Here is a 20547-nt window from a genome sequence, read left to right on the forward strand (position 1 = left end):
CCATTTTAAATCAAATAATTGGGATTTTTGGGGGGGAAATTCATTGAACTTTAAAGAAATGTTTATAAATAAGAGTAAAATGTCTGTGCTTAACTGTAAAAAAAAATTTTAACCAAAATGTAGACAACAAAATAGAAATATCAATTATAAAGATTACGTCCAAAAAAGTGTGTGAAGAAAATGTCTACCAACGTTTGTCAGTGATGATCTAAATAACATTTTACTCCCTTGTTGGTAAATCCCACATAATTAATGCGCTGCACATGTAATAATTGTTGAAAATAGTTTCTCAAAGCTTTTTTTAACAGGTAACCATCAGATACTGTAAAAGGAAACTGAAAGTGTTTTCTCCAAAGTTTTCGGACACATCTGTAAAAATGCAAATAGTTAAAACCTAGTAAATAGACAGTAATTTACTAAGCTTTCTTTTTGCAATTTCTTTACAATTGAAAAAATACAAGTGTGCCTTTTTAGCAAAACGTTTGATTAAAGCTGTTCTTTGTAGTCTACAAATGAACGCTTCAATTTCTCTAATATCGGTGATTACTGATCATATAACCTGGAGGTATTGATGTAGGTGTAGTTCCTTTTTTAGATGTGCCTGCTTGTTTGGTGCGCATGACAAACAACATTGACTACATTACCCAGAAGTCTGCATTTCTTCAAGCTGGCTCCCTCCCGCTCCCTTCGCTCTGGGAGTGTTTCCCATTTAAACACACACAGTAATGCCGAAGATGGCGGAGAGTTTGTAGAGGTGTAAAAGAAACTGATGTAGTCAATGAAAGCAGCAAAGCCGGTGAGTTTTTAGAAATGTTTTGCGATTCTTTCGTGCATGAGTCATTTATCCTGGTCCCCTTGAAAGTGTGAAGGGGCATATTTGTTAGAGAAGCAGTTGGTGTTTCGCCTCCTAGGGAGGCTGCTGTATTTTTTAAGCTACCGTAGAAGGAGCCCTAATCACTACATTTGTTGTTGAATATTGTTTAAGCGGCCTTTGGATTGGATCGTCATATATAACAACACGAGCTCATTTTGACATTAACTTCATAATGTGTTTTTATTTTCGTTTTTCGTTTGTATTTATTGGCGTTTCCAATTTCCTAGTCGCAAAGTTTACGAGATCCTGGCTCTGATTCGTTGTGGTGCCGGAGCTCTGCTCTTATTCTCAGTATTGTATCAGTGTGTTTTTAAATTCCAGGCTTTGTGGCACAAAGTAACGTGGATTCGTTACGAAAAAACAAAACAAAACTAAAAAAGATTTTCTATGGTATTTTTTTTTAATCGTTTACCAGAACAAACTCCCACCTGGCCTGCACTTGGAAGAGTTGAACTGTGACTGCTGGAGCCGTCCTGTTAGCTCTAACGCCTTTAACTGTCCTGTAAAGAAACACTATACATGTATAAACGTTTACGCTTTCGAATGCAGCACGCGCGGGGGAAATATCTAGCCGAACCGTAGTGTACTTAGTTTGGATGACTAAAAAACAAACATTTTTTGACAACCCACCAAAAAATAAGTTGAAAAAACAACTAAAATAATTTTAGCTAACCCTTTTCCGTCATCAATGAAGATGCTTAATTCACTTTCCCCCTAAACGTTGACGCTATTTCCTGTTGTGTGACGTACTTTGATCAGAAACCACGGAGGAGAACAACATTCAGCTTGTAGCATCTTGATTCATAGATGCTGGTTTGAAAGGGGTTGCAGTGGTCTCTCCATTCTACTGTTCTTCCTCGATAATTTTATAGAGTAGATAGTAGGTAGATTTTTTCTTCCACATAAATAAAAAGAAGAAACAATATTATCATGGGAGAATTGAATAAGACCCTTTCTTAAGAAGAATTCGTGCTGCCTGTGCTTTTCAAATGATTCCACAGCAAAACTCTTTACAGTTCTAGTTGAGTCAGTCATACTATGCCAGAAAAATGAAAGTACAGTAAACCCTTGTTTTTCGCGGGGGTTACGTTCCAAAAAGAACCCGTGATAGGCAGAATCCGTGAAGTAGAAACCTTTATTTTTTTAAACTATTATTATACAATTTTAAATACTCTATTATACATTGAAAAGGAAGAACATACAATTTTACAGGCTCAAGGTACTTAAGAAACGTTTTTTTTTAACAAATAACTTCTGTACTGTTCTGTCAAATAATAATTTTAATCATCAATGTGAACAGAAGGCTTCAAATTGCTGAGATTAGCCCCGCCCACCGCGACCCGAGTAATAGGATTAAACGGGAGTAAATTAAAAATGATTGTGAAAAAAATACAAAGTACAGTCGGACAAATACGTAGTGACTCAGGTGTATTTCACTGCTCTTCAGACTGAGCCGCTGCATCCTGACTCCGCTCTGCAGTGTTTTCTTCTTTTGAAGCCCGCGGTGCAGCTGTGTTTGTTCGGGAGAAGAACATAGTGATAGGCAGTTGTTGTCGCTCTTTTTCTATGGGCTTTAGAGAAACTCGAAATTGCAAGAGAGTTGGCACGTATGTAATTTAAATTTGGCAAGCTGTTTTACGTACGTGTACATATTAAACTGCAACGTTATTGACGCGCAGGTAGAGAAGTAGCGGAGTGACTTTTTAGCCAATCAGAATGCAGAACACAGTGCACGATGCAAATCCGTGAAGTAGCGAAACCGTGAAAAGTAAACCGCGTTATAGCAAGGGATCACTGTATCATAAATGTAAATGCCAAATGAACAGCAGTTATCTTGATACTGAAAGCAAAATCTCAACCATGCCATTCCTTGTTTTGTTTGTTTCATTTTCCAGGCTCTTATTTGGTTAGTTTTAAGAGCTAATTCTGTTTTGTTGTGCCAATATAAGAACATGCGTTGTGATGTTGTGCTTTCAACCAAACCCAGATCCAATTTTAAATTCAGACTTTTCAGCTTAAAGAGTTTTTCTTTGGCACATCACTTCAGGGGTGGCCACTGTGAATCAGCTTTCACTGATTCGCACAGGTGTTTTGGCACGGGTCTTGCCCAAGCACCCACATTGGATGAAGCTTATTACGCACCCTGGGGGGATTGAACCCTGATTTCCCATGTGCCAGTCCTGCATTTTTTCTATTTAAAAATATCATTTACTAAATTTAAGTTACTGTTACTAATAATGGCTAAACTAAAGCACAGATGTGTTACCCCATGTCCCCCGTGGTAAGGAAAAGTGGTGTGAATTTGGTTGGAGAGTTCAAACATAACAGAACCCTACAAATCTAAGACTGACCCCTTAATTACAGTAAAAGGTCGTGTAGAAAGTGAAACAGAAATTCTGATCTCCTTACTTACTCACACCAGGCAATTTGTATCTCCCCCACGCAAGTTTGACCCAAAATGAAAGTTTGCTTGGCTGGTGTGATCGCTTTTATGGAATGCTTGGGCACAACTGGGCAAACTGTTGAAGATTTGGATCTATTGCATTTACAAGAGAATCAGTAATTCAGCAAGTCTGTGATACCAGTTACATGACACCCTATGCATGTTGTGTCAGTTGTTCACAATGACATGGAAACAACAAAGTAAACCTAAATCCAAACGTGTCTTACACACCTATTTTTGACCTGTGGGAGCGAGGTACCCTTTCTTTTTAAGCCTGGGCATTAAATGCTTGTCCTGGCTAAAAGGACGAACAGTCCTTACTACTCACTACCCCATCACTTTAAATTCTGACATATTATGCAGTAGTTTGCTGACAAGACAGCAGTTCTGGATGATGTATCAGAAAAGAAATGCAAATGTTTGTAGCCAATAATTCTCCATTTACAGTATGATGTGTGTAAAACAGTGGCACCTGTGGTCAGACCAGATTATGAGCAAAGTGAGATCAATAAAGGACAAGCTGGACCAGGTGACCAATTGTAGTTTAGCACAGTTTGCTTTTGGGTGTGAGTGCCCTTTCTGACTCTGAAAATTTGATCTGCATTTGAGATTTTGTTATTGTCTGGTGACTAAGATTGTGTAATAACTGTTTGATCGGTGCTCATTTTCAGTTGCCAGAGCAGTTTTTGTAAGGTAAACCAAACAAAGGTGTGAACCTTTTTGCTAATTCTTGTTTACCTGAACAGCTGCCCTTGTCTAAAAGTACTTAAAGTGTGCTCACTGACTGTGCCCTCTCTTTAAAAAAGTAGTAAGATGTTCTTGGAGAGCACAATCAGGTTGAAAAACAAAGAGGACTCGTTAGTCATTCCAGAGAAACCATTGATACCTCATGTTTTAGCTCATTTTTTCCTGAAGCTATCCTTGCTAGCAACTCAATACTTCGCTTGTTTATGTTTCAATGAAAAGTTGTAAAACTGTTTAGTTTTTTTTTACGTACAGTATAAAGGAGACCCTGAAGCTACAAATAGTATAAAGATGGAACTTATTTATTTGAAAATTATGCTGATGGCAGTTTTCTGCCATTTCTACCCAAGCTGAGCTTACCTATCCTCATTTTCAGTCTGATGCCATCATTCAGATAATGGTAGTGGTATTTTTGCATGTGGAAGGCTATCCACTGTGGGAACCTGTCCCGTGAACGACTTCTGGTTATATTCTTGGCAAATGGAGCCCCCTGTCCCCCATTCTCTGTTCTTTTATCTAGCACTTTCTTGTTCCCTCACACGGGCTGTCAGGCTGCGTTAACAATGAATCAATCTTTGGAGGAATTCTTTGACTGCAGATGGGATGCAGAAGTGACTGGGATCTATGGCTTTCACTCTTTGTCTGCCATCCCCTGCACTCTCAATAATTCATTAACTTATCACTTTTTCTCATGAGCCTGGGAGAAGTCGCTGTGGGGTGGCAGATTCTGAAGTTACACCAAATGATTGATAATGAGGAGAAATGTAGTAGCATGACATTTAACGTAACTGTTTTGGATGGGAATTATGACAAATTCCAACTGGTGTAAGTAACATATAAATATAAAAGTATTTTTATTTAGAAATGTTGCTTCTAAAGAAATAATTATAAATTGTTAGAAAAAGTTACATGGGTGTTTTTGAACTTGTTTTTATTTTTACACATCACAAGAACTTGCCATCTTTGTGGTGTACAATGCAGAATACACCCTGACATGGTTGGTAGTCAATATAACTTCTCAAGACAGTTTTTTTTTGGTATGGCCACTTTTGAACTTTTTGTTTCATTGTATCCAGATATAATAATGGAACTTGTTGTATCTTAAAACGGAATAACCACACTAAACAGTTTTGTTTCTGAATGCTTCCAAAGATACCTTATTTTTGCTTGGTTTCTTCATTGTGGCTGACTGCTGATTTTATTTTCTTTGACTGATGCCACCATTTACCAAGTTCTTTGGTTCCAGTTTGGAAGCCTTATGTAATGCAGGGAAACTATGCTAGTGAGCTCTGTGCTGAATAGCTGTCCCTTTACTGTGTTTTTATGATTAATGGTTGTCATTAGAAATAGTCTAAAGAAGATTAAAAAGGCCACCTAAATTCTTTTGAATTGAACTATGACTCTTTGGTCTTTTGGTTTTTTTAGAGCCAATATATAAGAAGTTCAGGATTTATTGAGAAAAAACAAGTTCGTCTAACAGTAGATAACTTGTCAATACCTTTTTTTTTTTTTTTTTTTTTTTTTTAGTTGTTTATGTTGAGTATACCAATATTGGCTAATGCATTTAATATTAATGTTTTATATATTTATTTTATCAGCTCAATTCCTTGAAACATTTTGTAAGAAGTACAGATCAAGGTCAGTCGTGGTTTTAGAATGATCAGCTTAAGTCTTAAAGGTGCACATACCACATGATGATTCGTTGGTGGGACTAACTCAACAGGTAAGTTTGCTTTTTCCACCTACCTCATACAGCTAAATTTAGAACTGTCTGTTCAACAAAACAGTCATGATTCCAATTCTAAAATATTTACTCACTTAGCTGAAACAAGTGAGTGTGTAACAAGAGCTCCTGAAACCAGACTAGAGAAAGCCGCTGCCCTGGTCTACTTGGACCCAGGTTAAGTGGGGCAGTTTTTTAACTGTGTTTAAAGTTGCATCCTATTATTTCCCTTGTGCCCTGCTTCATCAGCTCTGTGCTAGAATACAAGCGTGAGCTTAGCTCTGCCATACGCGAGTCATGAACACTCCTAAAAGTCAAACAGCCAGCCTGAAGCAATCATTGCTCCCAATTCAAGTTTACAACCAGCAAGGATTTCCAGCAGTTTTCACACAAGTCCCCATTGATTGGGTGAGGGTAAAAGTTTACAAGGAAGGGGAGTGCCAGCAGATTTGCCCCCTCCCTTTCTTATCCTTCCTCTTTAACTTCAACTCCCCCTTTAACTTTCGTTCCCCTAGCTGAAGAATGCTCGTAAAGCAGTTCACCTGAACAAACCATCGGGGGGCAGGACCCAAGCCAAGTTTTGTTGTAAAATGTTAGAGCTTGTTTGTGTTTTGCTCCTTCAAAAATTTGTCTGGGAGAGGCTGCAAGGGTGAAAAAAAAAAGTTTGGTTCATAAGATAACTATTACCAGATGCTCTGCCTGTTATTCAGCATAAAGAAAAAGTGAGGCGTTGGTGAGAAGAGGAACAAAAATGGAAGGGAACTTATGAATAAACATTATAACTTTGGCATGTCAATTTTATTTCTTTCCTTAACCAACTATACAATTTTATTTTTATTTTTGAACCAAAGTCAATGGAGACCTTAGGAAGAAAATGGTCAAACTAGCTAATTAAAGAAATATACAGTTGTGTCTTTAAGTTATGTTTATCTCATATGGGTAAGCCAAAACAGTCAAACTGAAATTCCAGTTTATTGGCTAAAACCATTTAAATTGTCAATGCTAATAAAGTATAATACTGACATCCATAAATTGACATGACGGGTGTTGGAAGCACGTTCACCCTTCCCTATAATACAAAGAATTAGAGAGTGAGATTGTTAAGTTAATCATGTAGCTATAACTTACTTTTTGTAACTAAATGGTTCATGGAAACCCGATATGTGGCCATCATTCTTCGAGACGCCTAATACCATTTGCTTCCAATTGTAAGAAGCCTGTTATTCTGTGTAAATAAAACCATCTGCTAACTGCTACGTAATCTTTTGAGCATTTTAATTTCTTAATTTGCCTCTGAGACTCCATTGTTGCTCTTCTGTACTGTGTGAACCAATTCTTTCTGCAATTGTTGAATATTTATTTTGACATCATTTCTGGTGGATTTCCTTTCATACTGTCTGTGTACAACTGGTGAAGAGCTTTGTTACAAACAAAATCGCCCGTACAGCAGATATCTTCTATCGTGTAGATCAGTGCTTGTCAACCGGTGTGCGCCGTCGGAAATTACCCATTCATTGATCTAAAAACATTTAACATCTCCAGGATATCAGCTCTGTGTTCATCCAAACAGGCCCTGATAAAACACTGAGTAGTTAGGAATATGAAAGATCATAAAATACTTTTTTCTTTGTGTTTATTTGATTCTATTAAAGACATTTTGATTAGAATGGCGGTACCGCGATTTAGCCGCAGCTTCAGCTCTTTTTTTCGGAAAGTCCCGCCCCTTCAACTGTCTCTGCCAATCATTCTTGGACCCCTAATCAAACGTCATCAGTCTGACCAATCAGAAGCGGTTAGTCTTCACTTGCTTGTTCAGCTTTAGCTCTTAAAGCCTGTCATTTTCAACAAAAATGCCAGCTAAAGCTCGTCTTTAGCGGTGTCGCTTGCTGCAGGCCGTGAAACAAGTGAACAAAATAATAAAGCTCAGAGACGCGACTATTTCTGGCTTCGGCGTCAGTTTTTGCACTACATCTCCCATGATGCATTGGGTTAAAATAACAGCGTCTCAGCGTACAATGAGTCTTGCTTGTTAAACGTCTTGAAACCACAACGAACACACATCAAACAGTTTTTAAATCTTCTTGATGAAATCAGAGGTCAACAGTTTAGTTCTCCTTCAAGGTTTGTGTTTATTAACAGACAAACATCTGAGTGTTTGCTCCAAGTCATCTTTCTAACTGAAACACTTTTCTATTAAAGTCTGGATTGAAGGTCAAATTCACTTTCAGACTTCAGTCCCTTTTGAAAAAGGAAGTTAAACTTAAGTAGAAGTAATGACAACATTTAAGAAACAGGATTAAGGTGAAGTGGCCAACAGACACGATTAAACTAAATTGAAACAATGTAATAATCTAAAAAGAAATAAAACATTTTTGTTAAAGTTTTCAAAGACTTCATCTTTGATTAAGACAAAAGAAAAAATAATACAACTTTAACATGTTCACTTTTTGTGTAGCTACAGAAAACTTTAACAATTTTAGGTTGTATGTGTAAAATGTATCAAACATATTGTGATCATATAATTGTTCAAAAATTACAGTTGACTTTGCACCAACATTGAAAAGAATTTAATAAAAAAAAGAAAAACCTATTTAGAAAGAATTTTTTTGTTTTTTTGAGGTTATATGAAATTGCATCTTGATAAACTGGAGGAAAAAACAACTACCAGGGTACAATTTCAAAGTATTTAGTTAAATTATTACTGAAAACTAACTTAACTCTTCTAACAACTTTTAGAAAAAAAACAGCTGCAACTTCCATCTTTTTCTGCCACAATGATCACAAAAATCCACGTGAGTTTGTGGAGGGACTGCACATCAATACAGACTGTAGTAGAGTTTCACCTTTTTTACATTTTTGGATGCTGGTGTGCCACAGGATTTTTGTCAAGGAAAAAGTGCGTCTTGGCTCAAAAAAGGTTGAAAAACACTGGTGTAGATTGATTTTTTAAATTTAACTCAGTTTATAAACAGTTTAATAAAATGAATATTTTAAATGGTAAACATGAGTCCTTGTCCATGTTAACCTATATGCCTACTGCGCTGTACGAAAAGTACCACAAAAAAAGGCAATAAAAGTTTGTCTGTGGTGCAACTCATAAACAGGATGTAAGTCTGATCCAGTTTCAAGGCTTGTCTTTACTTTAGTTTTGCTTGTCTGAATCTCTGCTCTGCCTGACTGTAGCCATGCGGCCAATTGCATTCAGTCGTCTGTTATTGCATGGGGTAGAAATCTATTTATTTATTTTTTAAATGATGACGAGATGATTATTTATAGTGTGGGTTTCAGGATAGATACCGCTATTGATTTTTCCAGTATCAAGAATATTTGATTTGTTTGATTTATTGATTTATTTCAAGCACTGTAGTCAAAGCAATAAAGAATTTACACATATTTATGAAACTCATTACAGAAATGATGAAATGCATAGATTAAAAAGACAGAAAATAAAACAAAGCAAAAACATCACTTAAATCACATTTGCTTTATTAAATACAGTGATCATTAACTAAAGTATAAGTAGAGTTTGATTTATTGCTTGAAAAGGAGTGGGAAGAAGCAAGCTCATAATTTCACCATATAATGAATGCATAGTTATATATGTCTGGAGCCTTTCCTGTCTATCAATATGATTCTCTAAGAATGTATCCCTAAATATGTATAGTTAAGAGAATGTATGACGGTTAGTTCAAGCTTGTGGCTGGAATTCTCTCTCGTTGTCCTTACATCACACACACTCTCTCTCTCTCTCACACACACACACACACCTTTCCTTTTTATTTTTTTATCTCCTGCTTTTATGTGTTAGTATTGGTAGTTGACTGTGTTTGTCAGATCTATTTTTTCCAGTGTTTGTTGCTGTTTAGTTTTGTTTTGTTTTTCTGTCGTCTCACTTAAAAAAAAAGAAAAGAAATGTACTTCAATTAATTCAATGCCCTAATATATGATCAGACTGCAAAATGATTGTTTTTTTTTTGTTTTTGTTTTTTTTTGCTCTTTGTCTTAGATGTGTTGACACGATAAGGTGTCTCACTGGTTACATCCTTTTTGTTGAACAACTTTGTAATGCAATTGGTACACTAGGACAGAATTTTTATGCCCCAGAGGATTTGCATGAATCAGCTGGAGATGTGATCTCTATGTTGTCTTTCTTGCCCAATGGCTTCAATTTCTTACAACTCTGTCAATATGCCACATTGTTGCAAATACCTCGTTAATCCATTGGTTGATCAATGAAGATTTATCAGCACTTTTGTTTTGAAAAGTTTGCTCAGGTACCTTAAACTTCATAACTTGAGGAAGTGATTCCAGGGAAGGCGGAGAAAAAGAGGAATTAAGTATTCACTTGTCAATGTAGATTTAGGCCTAACCAATTCATTTCCTTTTCTTGCCTACAAGCTAGGACAACAGTTGTCATTCACATTTTTATGCAATCTTTTTGTTCAACCCATGGAATAAAATCTGAAAGTCTGCACTTCAATGGCATCTGAGTTGTTTTATTTAAAATTCACTGTGGTAATGTCCAGAAACTAAATTAGAAAGAATCTGTCTCTGTCCAAATATGTTTGATCCTGACTATAGGTTCTTGGTGGAGTAGATTTAGATGGTAAATGTCAGGTAATGACGTGCCATTACTTTACATCGGGTGGGTACATTTTGGAGATTAGCAGCTTTGGAAACATTGATTTTTAGCAAGTAATATAGAAAGTCATTTTAAATTACCCTACGCATATTTCTACTTTTTCCTGGTATCTGGTGGAGCTGGGTTGATAAAATCGATTAATCCATCTGAATTCATCCAATCTTAATAAATTAATAGTCGATCCGTAAAAGTAGAGATCGGCCTATTATGCCTTTCCTTTTCTGGTGACTTAACCCATAACGGCAGTAAAGCTGAAGTCCGCTAGCTTGATGTATATAATGGAATTTCCCATAGGACGGATAATGCTAACGCTCGTTCAACCTACACATCGAATAGATATAGGCTCTGGTGAATCTAATCAAATCTGGAAATTATTGGTTATAGCCAGCCAGCCCTAGTATTCTGGGGTTTAGAAAATTCTGCAGGAACCCAGTAGATTGTTGTTTGCATTTTGTGGGGACCTCTACAGATTTACAGATTTTGAAAACTTCTCGTGCCTCACTGAAATGAATTACCCTCTGAAGTTCACAATACTCAATCATTTTTTTTTCTTTCCTTCATTACGGGGCAAAGACGTGTGTGCATCTACTGAGTCGGGCTGTTTTCTCTTGCTTACTCCATTTTGGTTTAAACGACTAGATTAACAGTACAGGCTTAATGACTAAACAGATGGAACCAGAGGGCAATGTCACCAAAAACAAACCCGCATGTTGGATTACAGTGGGCATTTGTGTGCACGTGTGTCCTTGTATCTTTGTGTCCAAAGGGTTCAGATTTGAGTAGATTGTTTACCAGGTGGTGGGGGACATTTTCAGCAAAAATACATGTTTCTTTCTGCCTGATTTTCTTCTCTCTTTTTTTTTTTTTTGGATTTGTAAATAAGTGTTGTTGCAACCCAATGTGTCTAAAAGTTATGCAAACACACTTTTAATTGTGTGCCAGGCATTATTGATTGAGGCACAGGGACTGGCACTGAAACTGAAATGACATTCAGCCTATTGCTGCGCTTTAAACCTCCCTCTTCCTTTTTTTAATTTTTTTAAAACATTTATTTCTCTTGATTTGAAATCTGAGGTTTCAATAGCTCTTGTATTAACCATATTTTCTTTTTCCTTCCTATCCTCTGCACCTTTTTTCTGCTCTCCTATATAGCTATGTTTCGTCAACACATGAGACTGACCATTTGAAAGAAAGGAAAAGGATGGGGGGGGGGGGGGGGAGGTGGGAGGGGCCGAAGTTGTGAAACTGGCGTCAGCCCATCCTTTGAGTAGAATTCTTTGGGAGGGTCAGAGTTCAGGCGCTGCAGTGTGGCGCTGTGATTGGCTGAGGAAAGGTGAAATGAAAACCACAGTAAACTTTTGACCCTGGCGCAGCAGCACTACAGGAACGCCCAGGCTCAGCTCTGGCATGGTGGAACAGAGCCTGCTCTCTTCCTGTGTTTACTCCACCAATCCAACAGGGACAGAGTGGAGACGAGGAGAGGAGGGGGGGGGCAGAGAAAAAGGCGGAGAAAGGCAGAAGCACACTAGGGTGGAGGAAGGGAAGAGAAACTGTTCAAATGTAAACACATAACAAAAGAAATTGCTTACAAACAGCAAGAGTAAAAATATTCTTTGCGTTGACGTCATGAACTATGTCAGTACACAGACTAAATTCACAAGTATTAGATTTTAGATTTTTTTGGTGCACAAAAAAGAATAGTTTGCTTCTGTTGCCGACATCAGTTATCCATTAGGAGGTGTGCTACAAGATTGAGTAGTGAGGATGCTGGCACAAAATCCAATCCAAGCTTTTCGGTTTTGTACCTCTCTTAAGTTTTGAAATTCACTCTGTTACCACTTTCATCTAAAGATGTGATTATTTTTTTAAATTTTTTTTCCCTCTGGATTTCAGTTGGGGAAGTGTTTTAGCCGATATCCACTGGCATTTTACGATTTGCAGTGTAAATTGGTTGCAGATGGGTTGCCACTAAAAATGTTCTTCCCGCGTCATTTTTTCCCCTCCTACACTAAAAAAAAGTTCTGTAGATTTACTTAAAAGCCTTGCATCAAGCGGTTGCATGCAGTCACACTGAGTAATTGTTGTAAAGCATGCTCATATAGAATGAGATACGAGGATAAATATTCTAGTATTCTACTCAAGAGTGTTGTGTAATCCATTGCCTAAATCCTTGAGTAATGCATAAAGTGATTAGTAATATTTACGCAAGTATTTTTTAAAATATGTGAAAAATCAAGAGTTAGATAAAAATAACACTTTCAGTGCTCTTTAGTAAAAGTAAAAACGGCTACAGTTGTTCTTTTTTTAGTGCAAGTACTTTTCGTTTTGGTTTTCCTTGTTTTGTTTTCTTTAAGCTACAACTGAAAAAACTTCTAAACGTGTAGTAGAGTTGCGTTTACTTATTTCTTTATGCTTTAAGGAGCTTTTGCTGACTCATCATCTTCTCACATTTGCATCACGAGTGCAGATTTTGAAAAGTGGGCTTTATTCTTCAGTGGCTCTGAATTGAACTCATTCCCTTGATTTTTATTTTTGTATTTTACTGGGCTGTTTGCAACAAGTGCAACCAATTTGGGTGTACGTGCAGGCTAATTTCTCAAATGTCAAATCTCTGGTCGCTCCAGTTTAAAAAAAAAAAAAAAACATCTTGGCGGCTCTGAAAGTATCCCTAAGGTTTAACAACAGACAAACATTAAACCTACATTGTGGTCTAAACCAATCAGAGATGGGAAAAGGTACAACTCCAACTCTGATTGGCAGATATTCCTGTATGTGTGCAGATACTGTTTGCAAACCCTGCGGTCAGAGAGAGGTGAGGACCTAGCTGCCGCCTGCACGTGTTTAATGGGGAAATGATAAAACATAAGCATGAAACAGTAGTGACTGTATTATTGGGTAGTGGCATAAATGAACAAAAGGCAGTTTGGAATAAGTGTGATCTGTCACACTATTCGTCTTTTGTTACAGGTTATAGATCAAAAATACCTCAGTAATACCTCAGTCGAACTTTTATGCTATCTCACTGATGGACATAAAAAATAATTCAATTAGCATAGTTCACTTTTTTATAACGTAAGCTTATTCACAAAAAAGATCAATACTACTATTTGGCAGGAAAAAGAAGCAAAAAACTCTATTTAAGCTGTAGCGATTTCAAGTTTGAAGTTGATTTAAGTTAAAGGTTTCATACATTTAACTGGTATTTTCTGCACATCAGATTATAGGGTACACTGTCAATGACTGGTCTATTTTCATACTTCTGTCATATATAAAGTGGACCGAACTATAAGGCACATTAAGAGTCACAGATAAATCTGTCAGTCAAACTTTATTAACTGCGTTCACAGTAATTCTAGAACTTGTTTGCGTCACGCTATTCACAATCCCTTTAACTTCGTACCTTGTTTGCAACTAAGACTGGGCGATATAAAATTTGATAGAAATATCACAAGAAAGACATATATAGTTATATGTTAGTTTGTTAAATTTGAACATTCTACTGCTCAAAGAGAAATCAGTTGGATGTTTAGATTTAAATATTTATATTTTATCATACATTATTTATTTTATTATACTTTATTTATCCCACAATGGGATATCTAAGGATTATTCTCCGCATTTGACCCATCCCCTGGGGGAGCGGTGAGCTGCAGTTGAACCGCGCTTGGGAGGCAGTAGTTAAGGGTCTTGCCCTTAACGCTGATGTTAATTGCTTGCCATTGATATAAAAATTGCCCCTAGTACCATTGTTTATTCCCCCCTGGAAATCGTATTCCTGCGTGGTAGCCTTTTACCTTACCAACCGAGCTACCCAGCCGCCTTTACACATAATGGATCCCCTGAAGGAACATGAATGATGCAACAATTTTTTCAGATAACTAAGAAAAGATGTATGTGTATTACAAAGCAAACTGAAGCAAAAGCTATCGTTTCAAGAACTTAAATAAAACAGACCACTAAACTGTTTGATCAGTTCCATTTAGAAAACAAGCCTATTAATTCTATAAATTCTAATGTTTCCAAGTTTTGCAGAAAAAACATGAAATTATAACACTATTTTACACAGAAATACCTTAGGCATTCTACTTTTTTTCTGAATTTGTTTTTTTGTTGAGAAAATGGAATTGCAAAAGGCAGGCAGGGTTCAAAAAGAGGCATGAAAGCATCAGAGAAGAGACAGGGGTAGTCAGGATCCAGGCGAGAGTCAGGCAGGCGGCAGGCACACAGAGTCAGATACGGGGTCAGGAGACAGAAGGTCCAAATACATGGTTTGGTAGTGAAGACGGAGTGGCACAAACAATACTTCGCACTGAGTGAGGCTCAGTACAGTGCTTAAATAGACTGTGATTGATTGTGTGAATGAGAGTCAGGTGTGTGGCATCCAGGAAGTGCACGCTGGGGCTGCTGGGAGATGGAAGTGCATTTAGTACTCTGGATATAGCTCCCACTGGTGACCAGAGGGGTAGACAGAGTTCTGCCTTCTGACAGCCTAAAAAAAAGTAAAGTATTATTGTTATTATTTGATTGACATTAAAGCTGCAGCACTCTGATGGGGGAAGGGGGCGGGGACTCGGCACAGCTGACACAGGTGACAGTTATGTAACACCGGCTCTGTAGTGTTACAAAGATGCTATTACACAGTGGATTCCATTCTGTTATTATATTAAAAAATAGTTTTTAAATAGACAAGCGGGTGCTTGTTTACAAATTAATTTAGTTGTATTTATCCGCCACATCCTAAAGTCGGATTCGTGAAAATATTGTCCAACTTTAAAATGGTCCAGTGACCACCGGGGTGGGGGGTGTCTCGTGTGCGCTTTTTTACCTTGCGGATGGATGGTAGAGAAAGGACAGAAAAAAGAAATTCACCAAAAGGAGATCTAATTAACAGAATAATTGGATGCAAACATTTACTTGCCATGTGGCGACTAACCCTCTAACTTTTGCTTGCCAAATAGGAGAAAATGCTCGCAACTGGCGCATGTTATTTAAAACCCTTCTAAATAAGTCAATCGCGATACACTAATTTTTCTATAGAGAAAAATATTTGATCACGATATATATTAGTATTGTCTTATCGCCAAGCCCTATTTTCAACACGTAAAAAACAGACTGATACCACTATAACAAACCTTTTTGTGATTACGCTAACTCTGACGCTGCTACATGTTAGCTACTTTGCCGTATTTAAAATAACACAGAGCCTTGTTTGCGATTCCTCAAAAGAAAACAGACTGACATTTTGAAAGACCACTATGTACTTTTCAAAATTGCGTTAACATCAGTAAGTACAGCCAGACTTAATCCATATGTAAAGTGCAGTCATTTTTTGAAAAAAAAAAAAATATAGATATATATTAAAGCTTCTAAGTAAATGTAACAAATCAGTTTTAGTAACATTTGTATGTACCAGCTCAATAGCTCAGTTCTCTGCTAAAAATGCTTATCTTTATTATCTGTTCTGGTTGGCGTTTAAAAGTTTTAAATGTGTACCTTTTCAGTATCCAGAACACAGCACAGACACAGAACTTGTCTTGACCGATGCTGGATAAAATACTTCTGGATAGAGACCAGATAAAAGCATCTCCTGTCACGTAGAAATTCTACACTCACTATGAAACAGTGACCTGGTGAGGATGGTGCATCTGCCATAGTCTCGGTACTTTGGTAAATTAAAGTAATTCTCAGTTGGATTATTTTTTGTAATGGCATGGAATTTAGTGTACTACAAGTCATGGGTTTCGTGATACCTGAAAATCTATGTCTTTGAGAAACTAAATGCAAATCACATTCCCTGAATGAACTTGATAGCCGAGAAAGTATAGGTGAAATTATTTTTATTATTTTTACAACTACTACTTGAATTTGACATACATTGGAATGGCTGAAGGCCAGAGCAGCAGCAGTCTGAGTCAGTCAGGACCGAAATAGCAAGGACATTCCTGCACTGCCTGAAATAAAGCCTGCAATCTGAGCTACTCAAGACAAAGAGTGGCAGGCCTAACAATAAACACTGGCCCACCCAAAACAAAGATTGGAACTAGTAGGGCACACACGCACAATTATAACTTACCCAAACGTGAATGTTAAAAGCTTTGGTGGGGGGGTGGGTTCTGCAAGAACACAGTAAAAGGTACATTTCCAATCCATTAATAATTACAAGCAAAATCTGAACAGAATTTTTTTTAAGCATTCACTGTAGTCTTTTTTTTATATCAATTTACTATTTGTCTTTTTAAAATACCTTAGTAAAAGACAAGACTATCTTGATACTGACCAAAGTTCGGTTTCGGTGCATTCTTTGACAATTGTAATTTTTTTTTTTTTAATAAGTTGTGATTGTAATTTTTTTTAACAAATTAGTAATAAAAGTGAAGTATGAAAAAAAGTTCTTGCTGACAGCAGTTTGGTGAACTTGTTTTGGATTTGAGATGTCATCTTTCAATAAAGCATTCCCATTATAAGCCTTTTTTGTTACTATTAAATGTTTTGGGTATTTTAAAGCTTGTTTTTTAAAGTAAAACTGTAAAGCTTTTCTTTTGTACATGCCCTCATTTACATTTTAAAGAAATAATACCAAAATTTGCAAAACTCTATTTCTACGTCCACTAACTGATAACTGTATTCAGAAAGTAAATTGGAATCATTTTGATTTTTGTCCACTTAACACATTGATGACCTGTTTTCTTGTTAAATTATTTCCCTATACTCATACTCATACATCATAGATTCGGATCAAATGTTATCACAGTCGTCAACTAATTTATTATTTTATTAAGGATTGGAGCTTTAAAAAAACGAAAACAAAAAACTTTTAACATTTTCTCTTTTAGCTAATCTTTTTTACACAAAGAAATAACTGGATTAAAAAAGGGAGAATTATCTTCAGGCCAAAAAAAGGGGGAATTCATCTACTATTGGTATATTTTTGCATTTGATTCTATGAAATAAAGTTTACAAACATGTTAAATTCATACTACATGTTTTTTTATGTGTCTGTCAAATAATAGGAGTATGTAAGGCCTGTAGAAAATACATGGACATAGTGAAGCATTCGTCAGACTGTTCCAACTTCATATGTTAACAACATGCATGTCGAATTCCCACCCTAAGCCCTAACTGCTAAAAAAAAACTAGATGGTGCGGACGATGTAGTGCCTTCGACTTTTAAAGCCATTCAGACACCAAATCACTACTTTTTTTTTTAATGGCGACAATATCGACATCAATTTCACGAATTGAAAATCTCATTGATGAGTGTTTTTCGATGATCATTTATGAATCCACTGTCTTCTGAAGATGAAAATTGTGATACTTTATTTAAAAAAAATACATTTAAATACATTTCCTTTGCAAAATTTGTTCAAGCGCATTGTGGTTTATATTCACCAATCTAGTGAGCATCAATGCACAATGGGTTTTTGCAGAGACTTGTGGGCAATTTCTAAGGCACTCGATTTTGGAATTGTAGATTCGGACAGCACTACAAATGGCGAACGCAATAGTGTACTATTTAGTAAGTAGGGAAGGAATTCGGACACAGTGCCTATATAACGAGGCTAAAACCGTAATGGGCGACACTACTGTATGAAGAACTGAAAGTTTAGTTTTCAAGAAACTAAAAGGATCTTCAGTTATCCGTTTGTACAGCATTTACATAAAGCTTTTAGAAAGGAGCAAAAATAAAAATTATATTTATACAAGCATTTTTAATCGGTATCATCAACTATGATGACAGGTGTTGCATTTAGAGGATAAAGGGCATGACTTTCAGTTTTTTTAACAGATGAGCTGTGAATAGTTATGGCAAAGCCTCCAAGTTATTAACTTTGCACACATCTTCTGATAACATCAAGTTTCCAGAATATTCAACAAAATGCAGGGCTGTCAGGAACTGAATCCGGCTTAAAAATCTCTGCCAAACCACCTGTGCAAATCAGTGGAAGCTGTTTCGCAACAACAGCATGTCTTCTTCCCTCATGCTGTCCCAAAAAATCCCACGAAAACATTCTGACGTATTTCATTGCAGTAAAGTTTGGCAAATACAGGATTTTTTTTACATTTTCCAAAGCCTCACTCTGGACAAGAATGCACAGGAATGCTCTGAAACTCGAGTTTGCTCTGAATCATAGCAGCATAGCAGCAGACCCCATCTAACGAGGCTAAAACCTTTATGGTTAAGTGCAGGACTGGCACATAAAGGTGTCAAAGATTTCTTCTGATGAAAGTATGAGTGAAGCTGAGCTGCAATGGTAGTTGTGACTGGGTTTGTAAAAACTAACTTCTCTGGGTCAACCTTTTAACGCTGCTGTTTGGAATATTTGATGTATTAAAGATTACTGGATTTGGATGTGGTTGGACTTCAGAAGTCCTCCGACCAGAGGAGACAGTTCTATCAATACTAAAGTAAACAATGATACTTTTAAACCCACTGCAGAGCTTTAAAAAAAATCCTTAAACAACATGCAGACACAGATCTAGTTTGTATGTCCCAATGCTGTTTTTGTCTGTGGTATTGTTGGATGAGACTTAGTTGCAGTTTGTTATGGCCTCTGCTCAAGCGTGCTGTTTAGTGGCCATCATTGCCAAATTACTTTCCTTCCAAAATGCTATCAATAATTGATATTAGAGATCCATTCCAATGACGATCGTGTTTTTAACATGTTCTTTTGCATTTTTTTTTATGATGGAGGACTTGTATAGAGAAAAAGTAGCTTCGACTTGTAGAGTATTTCTGTATTCAAATCGGGGTAAATCAGGAGAAGACACAACAATCCTTTTTGAAAACGCTTGTGTTAGAGATGTAGGTGCTATCATCGGCAGGCCACGACCTTCCTTCCAGATCCACGTACGTCTTCGTTTTCCTCGTCTGAGCTGGAATCTGGCTCAAAACTGTACGGCTGGATAGCTCCAATATTGCTCACTTATTTTTGTTGTCCCAGTAAGATTAAGTTGGGGGTTTGAGGCGCTGTAAGCTAGCAGGAGAGTGTAAACCGATAAATGATGGGAAATGGGGCTGGGCTCACTTTGCCAACAGTTCGGCCCAAAACTTTTTAATGAACTCCTGCTACTCTGCAGAAACTGTCCTAGAAAACAACAGGGTCTTTTTTCTTTCTTGAAAACGTCTTTCTTTAGATACTTGATAACATAACATTGAAGAAATTTAATCCGTATTTAAGTATTTAACTCAATACTTCGCCCTACATATTACTGCCCTATCATTTAACCAAATTTCCGCTCATCATGTCTGCAGTGTCATAGTTGACCGAATTAGGTTTCTGAATTCTGGTTAGCTCTCTTGAGCTGATGTTTCTGTCTCTCCCCTTCCCCCTCCTGCCTCCTCAAACCCCCTTCTTGTCTTTATTCAAATTCTATCCAGTGTGCTTGGACTCCTCCTCCACCTCCTGCCGAGTCACATGGTGCCCATATCTCCTAGTCTGAATGCCATTTAACTTCCAGTCACTTCATACCAGCATCTGTGATGGAGGGCAAAATATCCCATCCATCATCAGAGTTGAACAGTAATTTTCACATTGACTCCTAAGCATTCTTGAAGTGTCATTGAACAGGTTAAGGAAGGGAAGTGGTGTGCTTTCCTGTCTTCTTAAATTATTAAGGTGTCAGCTTTAGCTCAGTTTCAACCTCCTGTTTAGAACCAATGTGATCAGTGATGTGTGATGGGGGTGGGGCTCAGATACAAACAGTGGTGGGAGTAACGGTAGCTTGGTACCATGAAGCAAATTCTAATTTTTTTTTTAAATCTTCGTTTTTCTTAACTGAAGTTTTACATCTGTCTAAATCAATAGAATAAAATATAGAAACTTGTAATTATGACACATAATTGACATTAATTGTATGCATCTGCTGCCATCCCATTTAGCTTTTTTTGTTTTTGCAAAATAGAAAGATAGTCAAGCAAGTTTTTTTTGCATAAATTTTGTGTAACATTTAAAAATGTAAAAATTAATAAAAATAAAATGACAACATTTATGTAAAAGCATATACATATGCATGCAAAACAAGACAATATTCCGCATTGTGATGTAAAACTTGATTGCACATTTGTTGTGCTCTTGTTGTTAAAGCATCTTTGGTATGGATGCCCTTTAATAGGCAGCAGT

The 20547-nt window shown here is 36.8% G+C and overlaps 1 protein-coding gene across 2 annotated transcripts in view; it reads left to right on the forward strand.

Moving 5' to 3' along the window:
• The first annotated feature begins 693 nt into the window (after positions 1-693).
• The window catches only part of LOC101156489 (nuclear receptor coactivator 3), a 36582-nt gene continuing 16728 nt past the window's right edge, over positions 694-20547 (forward strand). For both annotated transcript variants that reach the window (XM_020703450.2, XM_011475380.3), the window contains exon 1: positions 694-796. The gene's annotated coding sequence lies outside the window, so the exon portion shown is untranslated. The remainder of the gene's footprint in view (positions 797-20547) is intronic.

This window comes from Oryzias latipes, chromosome 5, assembly GCF_002234675.1.
Source record: "Oryzias latipes chromosome 5, ASM223467v1".
Taxonomy (NCBI): domain Eukaryota; kingdom Metazoa; phylum Chordata; class Actinopteri; order Beloniformes; family Adrianichthyidae; genus Oryzias; species Oryzias latipes.